The following is a 9,342-nucleotide window of genomic DNA, read 5'->3' as shown; positions in this document are numbered from 1 at the left end:
GCATTTCTCCATCAATTATGCACTAACCTCTCAGCCTGATTTCCTGTGTCTGCGGGAAGGTGAGGGGGTCGGGAGGGGACAGAGGGAGCCAACGGGGACAGGATATTTAGTTGGAGCGCTGCTGGCAGCCTTTCTTGGACGTGCGTTAACTTAGTGCTTTGTTTCATCCTTCCCATCTGTGTGCTTGCCAATGGCACAAGCTCATCACTTTAACCCTTGTTTCATCGGCATTAAAAGCAGAGGGAGGGAGGAGGTGCCACGGTGTAGACAGTCTGTCTGTATATTTTCATAGTTCAGAGTTACAGTCTTCAGTTGTTACTGTGTAAGGCAGTTTTATTAACAACCCGCAACCCTTTGATTCCTTTACCTTTGCTGTATTTCCAGTGAGACATTTGGACACATGGGTTCTGTTTTCCACATAGCAAGTCTGTGTTCCGTGTCTGCGGTGTTACAGGCAGGTGACTGTATTTATAAGCCACTCTTAAGCAGATGGTTCAATGCCATTTTTTAGAACAATATCAAGTCATTCTGCAGTCTTTTGTTTCTAAAGGATTTAAGTTAAAAAATGGATTTGTTTGAAACGTTTGCCTTGTACCATCACTGTGGATCAATTTCGATATCCCCACGTGGGATGCAGGAGAAAGACGCTGTGCTTCTGAAAATGGCGCCACGTGAGTGGTTGGTGGAAGCACCCTGTGTTAAGTGGGGAGGCTTCAATGCAGGATGCACACCTCTGATCCTAACTTCATAAGGTTGGTCTGAACAGAGCACCTGTAAAGCAATCAGCTTTGATGACCAAGAGAGGAATAATCTGGTCTTGGACTTTTATTTTTATATGGAGAAATTGTAAAGGCTTGGGCCCACCAAGTCTAGCCATGGGAAACAAGAAAGTTGCCTTATCCCTTTTGGATAACCATGGGAAATCATGTTTGTTGGCTCAAAGAAAGTCTGACAATAAAAGATATTAGCTGATGCGTCATGTATTTCCTTATCACTTAAGAAAAACCAAACTGGTTGCCACTGACTCAAGCCCCAATGGCTGACTACTCTGTGTGCATCAGAGGAGGGGCGTGCCCCACAGGGTTTCCGGTGGGTCATTTCTTGGCAGTGTGTCACCAGGCCTTTCTTCCAGGGCACCTCTGGGTGGACTCGATCCTCCAGCCTTTCAGTTAGGAACCAAGCGTTCGTACCTCCCATGCCCTCTCTTTATCACGGGCAGCTCTGAATCACCATGTGGGCGAAGTTTTGTCTTGTTTTGTTTGTTTCTTTTTTGTGGAGTTTTGTTTGTTTAACGCATGTGACTTCGGGCAGTCTATTTTGGTCCTCTAGTGCTCCCTAACAAAATACCACAAATGGATGGCTGTGACAGACAGGAGTGTATTCTCGTACAGTTTGTTGTTGGGTGCCGTCGAGTTGGCTCTGACTCATAGCACCCCAGTGTAAACAGAATGAAACACTACCCGGTCCTGCACCATATTCACAACCCTTGTCGTGCCTGAACCCACTGTTGTAGCCACTGTGTCAGTCTGTCTCATCAGGGGCCTTCTACTTTTTCACTGACCCTCTACTTTGCCAAGAATGATATGCCGCTCCAGGGAATGGTCCCTCTTGACAACATGACCAAAGTAGGCGAGACAAAGTCTGTCTAGTCTCACTTCTAAGGAGCACTCCAGTTGCACTTCTTCCAGGACAGATCTGTTTGTTAGGCCTTTTAGTAGTCCATGGTACTTTCAGTATTCTTTGCCAATTCCGCAACTCAAAGGCATCAACTCTTCTTCGGTCCTCCTTATTCGTTGTCCAGCTCTCACATAAATACGAGGTGATTGAAAATACTATGTCTTGGGTTAGGTGCACCTTAGTCTTCAAAGAGACATCTTCGCTCTTCAACACTTGAAAGAGGTCTTACACAACGGATTTGCCCAGTGCAATACGTCATCTGATTTCTTGACTGCTGCTGCCATTGGTTTTATTGTAGATCCAACTAATATGAAATCTTAGACAACTTCATTCTTTCTCCATTTATCATGATGCTGCTTATTGGCCCGTTTATGAGGATTTTCATTTTCTTTATGGTAAGATGTAATCCATACTGCAGACTGTAGTCTTCAATCTTTTGAGTGTGTGTGTGTGTGTGTGTGTATGATTTGGGTGGAACTTTAGAGATTAAATTCACTTTCCATATAGCAGTTTACATACACTTTGTCTCATGACATTGACTACAATCTACGTCAATGCAACAGCTCCCCTCCCACTTCTTCCCCATAGTTACTTCTTCTCTGTGTCCTTCCCTCCATTCACTCCTGCCCCCTGAGCTGTCTCCCTGTGCATACACAGCCCTTCTATTCTCCCATGATTGTTCTCTCCAAAGGGTGTATCTACGTAGTGTAAATGTTCAGCTCATATGCCTATCTTTTGTTTGGCTGGAAGCCACAGGTGTGGGTTCAATTCCAGACCTGAAGGGCAGCTAGGGGCCATAGTCTCAGTGGTTCCATTAGGCTCTGTCAGACCATGCAGTCTCTAATCTTCATCAGTAAGTGCTTCAAGTCCTCTTCACTTTCAGCAATCAAGATTGTGTCATCTGCATATGTTGTTGTTGTTATGTGCCGTCGAGTCAAACCCGACTCATAGCGACCCCTCCTTGGGTTTCCGAGGCAGTATCACTACGGAAGTAGGATTGCCCAACCTTCCTTCCGAGGAGTGGCCATAGCAGGTGGTTAATGAGTCTTCCTCAATCCTGATGTCACTTTCTTCTTCATATAGTCCAGCTTCTTGGATTATTTGCTTAGCATACAAATTGAATAAGTATGGTGAAAGGATACAACCCTAACACACACTCCCTTCCTGATTTTAAACCATGCACTATCCGCCTTGTTCTATTTGAATGACACCCTCCTGTATGTACAGCTTCCTCATGAGCACGATTAAGTGTTCCAGAATTCCTGTTCTTTGCAAGCACACTATCCATAATTTGTTATGATCCATACAGTCGAATGCTTGCATAGTCAATAAAACACAAGTAAACATCCTTCTGGTATTCTTTGCTTTCAGCCAAGATCCATCTGACATCAGCAATGATATCCCTCATTCCACATCCTCTTCTGAAATCAGCTTGTATTTCTGGAAGTTCTCTGTCAATATACTGCTGCAACTGTTTTTGAATTATCTTCAGTAAGATTTTCCTTCCATGTGACATTAATGATATTGTTCTATAATTTCCACATTCTGTAGAATCACCTTCTTTGGAATGAGTACAAATATGGATCTCTTCCAGTTGGACAGGTAGCTACCTTCCACATTTCTTGGCATAGACAAGTAAGTGCCTCTAGCAATGTATCCATTTGTTGAAACATCTCAATGAATGTTCCATCAATTCCTGGAGCCTTGTTTTTCACCAATTCCTTCAGTGCAGCTTCAACTTCTTCCTTCAATACCATTGGTTCTTGATCATATGCCACCTCCTGAAATGGATGAACATTCACCAGTTCTTTTTGGTACAGTGACTCTGTGTATTCCTTCCATCTTCCTTTGATGTTGCCTGCATCATGCAATATTTTGCCCATAGAATCTTTCAGTATTGCAACTCAAGGCTGGAATTTTTTCTTCAGTTCTTTCAGTTTGAGTGTGTTCTTCCCTTTTGGTTTTCTAACTCCCAAGTCTTTGCACATTTCATTATAATAATTGATTTTGTTTTCTTGAGCAGCTCTTTGAAATCTTCTGTTCATCTCTTTTATCTCTTCGTTTCTTCCCTTTGCTTTAACTACTCTCCGGTCAAGAACAAGTTTCAGAGTTTCTCTGACATCCATTTTGGTCTTTTCTTTCTTTCCTGCCTTTTTAATGACCTCTGGCTTTCTTCATATATGATGTTCTTGATGTCATCCCACAATTCATCTGGTTTTTCCTCATGATGTTCAGTGCATTAAATATATCTTCGGATGGTCTCTAAATTCAGATGGGATATAATCAAGGTCATATTTTGGATCTTGGAGACTTCTTTTCATTGTTTTCAACTTCAGCTTGAACTTTCATATGAGCAATTGATAGTCTGTTCTACAGTCAGTTGCTGGCTTTGTTTTGCCTGAAGATGTTGAGCTTCTCTATCACCTCTCTCCACAGATGTACTCAATCTGATTCCTGTGTATTCCATTTGGTGAAGTCTACGTGTATAGCCAACATTCATGTTTTTGGAAAAAAGTATTTGCAATCAATAAGTTGTTAGTCTTGCAAAATTCGATCATGTGATCTCCCACGTCATTTCTATAACCAAGGCGATATTTCCCAACTACTGATGATTCTTTGTTTCCAACTTTTGCGTTCCAATCACCAGTAACAATTAATACATCTTGATTGCATGTTTGGTCAGTTTCGGAGTACAGAAGTTCTTAAAAATCTTCAGTTTCCTCATCTTTGGCTGCAATGGTTGGTGTGTAAATTTGAATAATACTAGTATTAACTGGTCTTCTTTGTAGGCATATGGATGTTATCCTATCACTGACAGCATTGTACTTCAGAACAGATCTTGAAACATTCTTTGTGATGGTGAATGCCACACCATTCCTCTTTAATTTGTCATTCCTGGCATAGTAGATCATATGGTTGTCTGACCCTGCTGGTATTTGAAATACTGGTGGCATACCCTCCAGGCCTACAGCAACACACAAGCCACCATGGTGTGACAAACTGACAGACAAGAGGTGGTCTAACAGTTTAGAAGCCTAGAAGTCCGAGTTCAAAGTACCAGCTCTAGGGACTGGGTAAAAAAGCCCACTGAAGCAGGAGGCTTCTTTTAGCTCAGGTAACTGCTGGCTGGTGAGGCTAACAAAAGGTAGGCAAATAAAATGGCGCAGTGCTATGATTATGAAACCACATGGCAGGCCACTAGCACAAGTCCAGAGACAGTCCCGAGATCAGCAGGAAACCTGGCAGATTCCTGAAAGAAGACAGATACATGCTGGGTCCAAGTGTGCAAAAAACTGCTGAGACCTTTCTCAGTGCTGCCGCTTATATGCTAGGAGCAGACCACGTCCCTGAGGCAGCTTCTCAGCTGCTCCAGTAGGTCCCACCATGGAGCTGATGACCAGTCTCCCCATGGGGAATACTACATCCAGCTGCCCAGCCACTCAACCAGGCCCAGCCAAGTGGACACACAACCTTAACTACGCCAGGCTATCTAAGCTTTGTGTATCATACCCTTGATCACCATGCATATTGACAGACATGCAAATGTTTCAAGGGCCTTTTTAGCATGGCTCCAAAATGAAGTCAGGCGGTAAAAAGAGGGCTTGTTAAATAAATTGTTGAAAGACATGAAATACGTATTTATGTTGAACGTTCCTGCTCTGCCTAGCACCAGAACGTTGTTGTTGTTGTTCTTATGTGCCGTCGAGTCGGCCCCGACTCATAGCGACCCCTCCTTGGGTTTCCGAGGCAGTATCACTACGGAAGTAGGATTGCCCAACCAGAACGTATTTGACTGAAATCTGTGACGCTGGAACCTGACCAGCCCCCTGCACCCTGCCAAGCGGAACGCACACTGAGGCACGTGCAGAGAACCCGCTCAGCAGCTGCAGTTCCGAGGTGCCCTGTTCTGGAGCAGGGCACTGCCCACGTCTGCTGGTTCCCATCCATAATCAGCCTTCCTCCCACTTGAAGCCAGGTGCTGCCAGGACCTGTGGCCTCCAGAGAATGGTGAGGGGAGGCGAGTGAAGACTGGGGTCTTGAGTTTGTTTTCATCGTAGGCCCTGAGAGAATGGGGCCACTTGGGATTTCTTCTGACTTAACCTTGGAAGGCTGCACCCCACCCCCAACCATGTGTGAGGAAACAAAGAAAGACGAGGGGCCCCACCTCAGGTGTGATGACCACACCAACGCTGGAACACGGGTTGCCTTTACATGGAAGCCTCTGTAGAGCAATAGCATGACTTTGTTTTTATTTAGAAATAACTAGATATAGGAGCTCTGGTAGCATAGTGCCTAAGGCACAACTGCTAATCAGAAGGCTGGCGGTTCAAACCCACCAGCCACTCCTCGGAAGGAAGGTTGGGCAATCTACTTATGTAGTGATACTGCCTCCGCAACCCAAGGAGGGGTCACTCTGAGTTGGGGCCAACTTGATGGCATACAACAACAACAGCATCTGCTTTTGTAAATAAAATTTTTTCAATATACGTCCATACCCATTCATTTGTGCATTGTCTGTCAGTGGCTGCTTTGGGGCAGCAATAGGAAGGTTGAGTAGTTTCAACAGAGACCTCATGCCAAGCAGGAAGTGCTTACTCTCTGGTTGTGTACAGAAAAGTTTTGCAAACCCTTGTTCTAGGTAATTAGAAAAGTATATTCCCTTTATAACTGATTGTCAGCTATCATTAGGATTTTGATTCTAGGTGTTGTGCGAGGAATAGAGGCCTTAGGTTGGTTTGTTGTTGTTGTTTTTAATTTTTATTGTGATTTGAATGAAAGTTTACAGAGCAAATTCACTTTCCATACAGCAGCTCACATACACTTTGTCTCATGACATTGACTACAATTTCCCACTTCTTGCCCATAGTTTCCTCTTCCCTGTGTCCTTCCCTCCATGCATTCCTGCCCCCTAAGCTATCTCCCTGTGCGTACACAGCCCTTCTATTCTCCCATGTTTGATCTCTCCAAAGAGCGTATCTACCTAGTGTAAATGTTCAGCCCATATGTCTGTTTTTTGTTTGGCTGGAAGCCACAGGAGCAGATTCACTTCTAGACCCAAAGGCAACTAGGAGCCATAGTCTTGGTGGTTCCATCAGGCTCTATCAGACCAGCAAACTTGGTCTTTTTTGTTTGTTTGTTTTGTGATTGTGTGTTTTGTTCCACATTGTTCTCCCACTCTATCCAGGATCTCCTACAGAGCTCCCTAGAGAGCTAGTTTTGATATTGTTTCTTTTTCGGGAGGTGGAGGGCAGTTCTCTTTTTTTCAGTTTTTGTTGTGATTTGGGTGAAAGTTTACAGAGCGAATTCGTTTCCATGCAGCACTTTATATGCATTTTGTCTCATGACATTGACTGCAATTCCCCACAACATAACAGCTTTTTTCCCACTTCCTCCCCATAGTTACCTCTTCCCTGTGTCCTTCTTTCCCATGCATTCCTGCCCCCTCCCCAGCTGTCTCCCTGTGCAAACACTGCCCTTCTGTTCTCCCAGGATTGATCGCTCTAGGGAGTGTATCTACCTGATGTAAATGTTCACCCTATATACCTGTCTATTGTTTGGCTGAAAGCCACAATGATACTGTTTAAGTGTTACAGTGTTCTCTGCTAGTGGGACTGTAAAATGATACAACCACTGTGGAAATTGGTATGGCGATTACTTAAAAAGTAGGAAATAAAAATACCCATTTGATCTAGCAATCCCCCTACTAGATATATATTCTAAAGAAGTGAGAGCCAGGACATGAATATGTACATGCACACCCATGTTTATCACAGCACTGTTCACAATAGCAAACAGGTGGAAACAACCTAAGTGCCCATCAACAGAAAAATGAATAACCAAACTATGGTACATACACACAATGGAATACTATGCAACCCTGAAGAATAATGCAGAATCTGCAAAACACCGCATTACATGGAGAAACTTGGAGAACATTATATTGCTGAGTGAAATAAGTCACAGAAGGACAAATATTGTGTTAGTTCATTATTGTAAAAAGGAAAGATTTAAAAAAATAAAAAAAAAAAGAATCACAGTGTTCCACTCTATGAAGAATTTCCAGGAAGGCATCATGCCAAAAGCACAGGCCATGGCTTTTTCTCTTTGAAATTGTTACTGAATACTCAGATATGAATAAATGAATGTAAGACTTGGAAGAAAAGAAGGCTGTTGGCTTCATCACTAAACAAAAGTGTTGACAGTGACTATGTACCGTTTCATCACAGGGACATCTCCCACTGCTTTGCATTTGCTGGCTTGATGGTAGAGAGGAAACAGGCACCAACAAGCAGCCTCCAAGATGGTAGGTGGACGGTGGTTATAGGCAGGTGCATGACCGATTCAACAGACTATGGAACCAAGGTCCAAGAGTTGCTCTGGGTTCTGTTGCCTTTTTTTTTTTTTTTTTTACCTTGATTAGGAATTATTCTTGCCTGACTCAGCTTGAAAACCTTTAAAACATGAAAATTAGGTGTGGTATGGGGATGGTTTTGTTCATTTATTATTCAACTTTTCAGAATAACTCACATGATTAGGACCTGCACAGATCAGAGGCATTCGAGTCTTGGGATGTGTTATGGAGGAAACAGTCAATTGATAACAACAAACTATATTCTGGGCTCCAGAACCCATCTCCACAACTGGAGCCATTCATTAAGTCCATTGAGATGATTTGATACACTGGCAAAGTATAGTTTCATTGAGTTGAAATCATGACCCTCATGCAGATTGTACAATAAGCATGTGTCAAAGGCTTATTTAACTCATTAACAAAGAGATAGCTCGGTAACAAAGCTGGTTCAAAGGTAAATACTAGACAGTGAGGTATGTAGGTGGTGGAGAGAAAGTGCAGAAATACAATCACATAACAAGATACAAAGCTGCTCAATGTCCTGTAGGGCCATGAAACTATAGCCTTTGGGGTTAATTTGTCCACCAGTCAGAAATCATGGACATTCTTCCTGGAAAAAAAATGGTTTGCAACTTGTGAGTCTCCTACAAGTTAACCTTGAACTTTACAAAGTCTGGATGATATTCAATAGTAAGTAGCTAAGCAAAGGTACGTTTCTCGAGAGCATTGGTTTTAATTGTTAGTTGCTGTCCAGTTGGCATGGCGACCATGTGAAGAAAGTAAAACGTTACCCCACCCTGCACAATCTTCACGATTGTTGATAATCCTGATTGTTGATACAATAATTGCTTAGATCCTCGTGGGCTTGCTAGTGCTCTGACATGACATTGAAAATGGGGAAAAAACCTTTGCCTTCAAGTCAATTCCAATTCATGACGACTCCACGTATTGCAGAGTAGAACAGCTCTGTTGAGTTTTCTTGGCTGTGACATTTACGGAAGCAGATCGCAGGCCTTTCTTCCAAGATGCTGCCTGGCAAGGGGGGCAGGGAGGATTCAGACCTCCCACCTTTTAGGTAAGTAGTCAAGCACAAACCATTTACCCTACCCAGGGACCTTATGACGTTGAGAAACCAAACCAAACTCTGCCATTGACTTGATTCCAACTCATAGCAACACCCATTGGGTTTCCAAGGCTGTAAATAGTTATTGAAGCAGACCACCTCACCTTCTGTGGAGTGGCTTGTGGGTTCAAACTGCAGACCTTTGGGTTAGCAGCCAGATGCCTTAACCACTACACCACCAGAGCTCCTT

Source organism: Orycteropus afer, unplaced genomic scaffold (assembly GCF_000298275.1).
Source record: "Orycteropus afer afer isolate SDZICR_OR568_19922 unplaced genomic scaffold, OryAfe1.0 scaffold00317, whole genome shotgun sequence".
In the NCBI taxonomy this organism is placed as follows: domain Eukaryota; kingdom Metazoa; phylum Chordata; class Mammalia; order Tubulidentata; family Orycteropodidae; genus Orycteropus; species Orycteropus afer.
The sequence above is the reverse complement of the archived record's forward strand: the minus strand, read 5'-3'. Positions refer to the sequence as shown.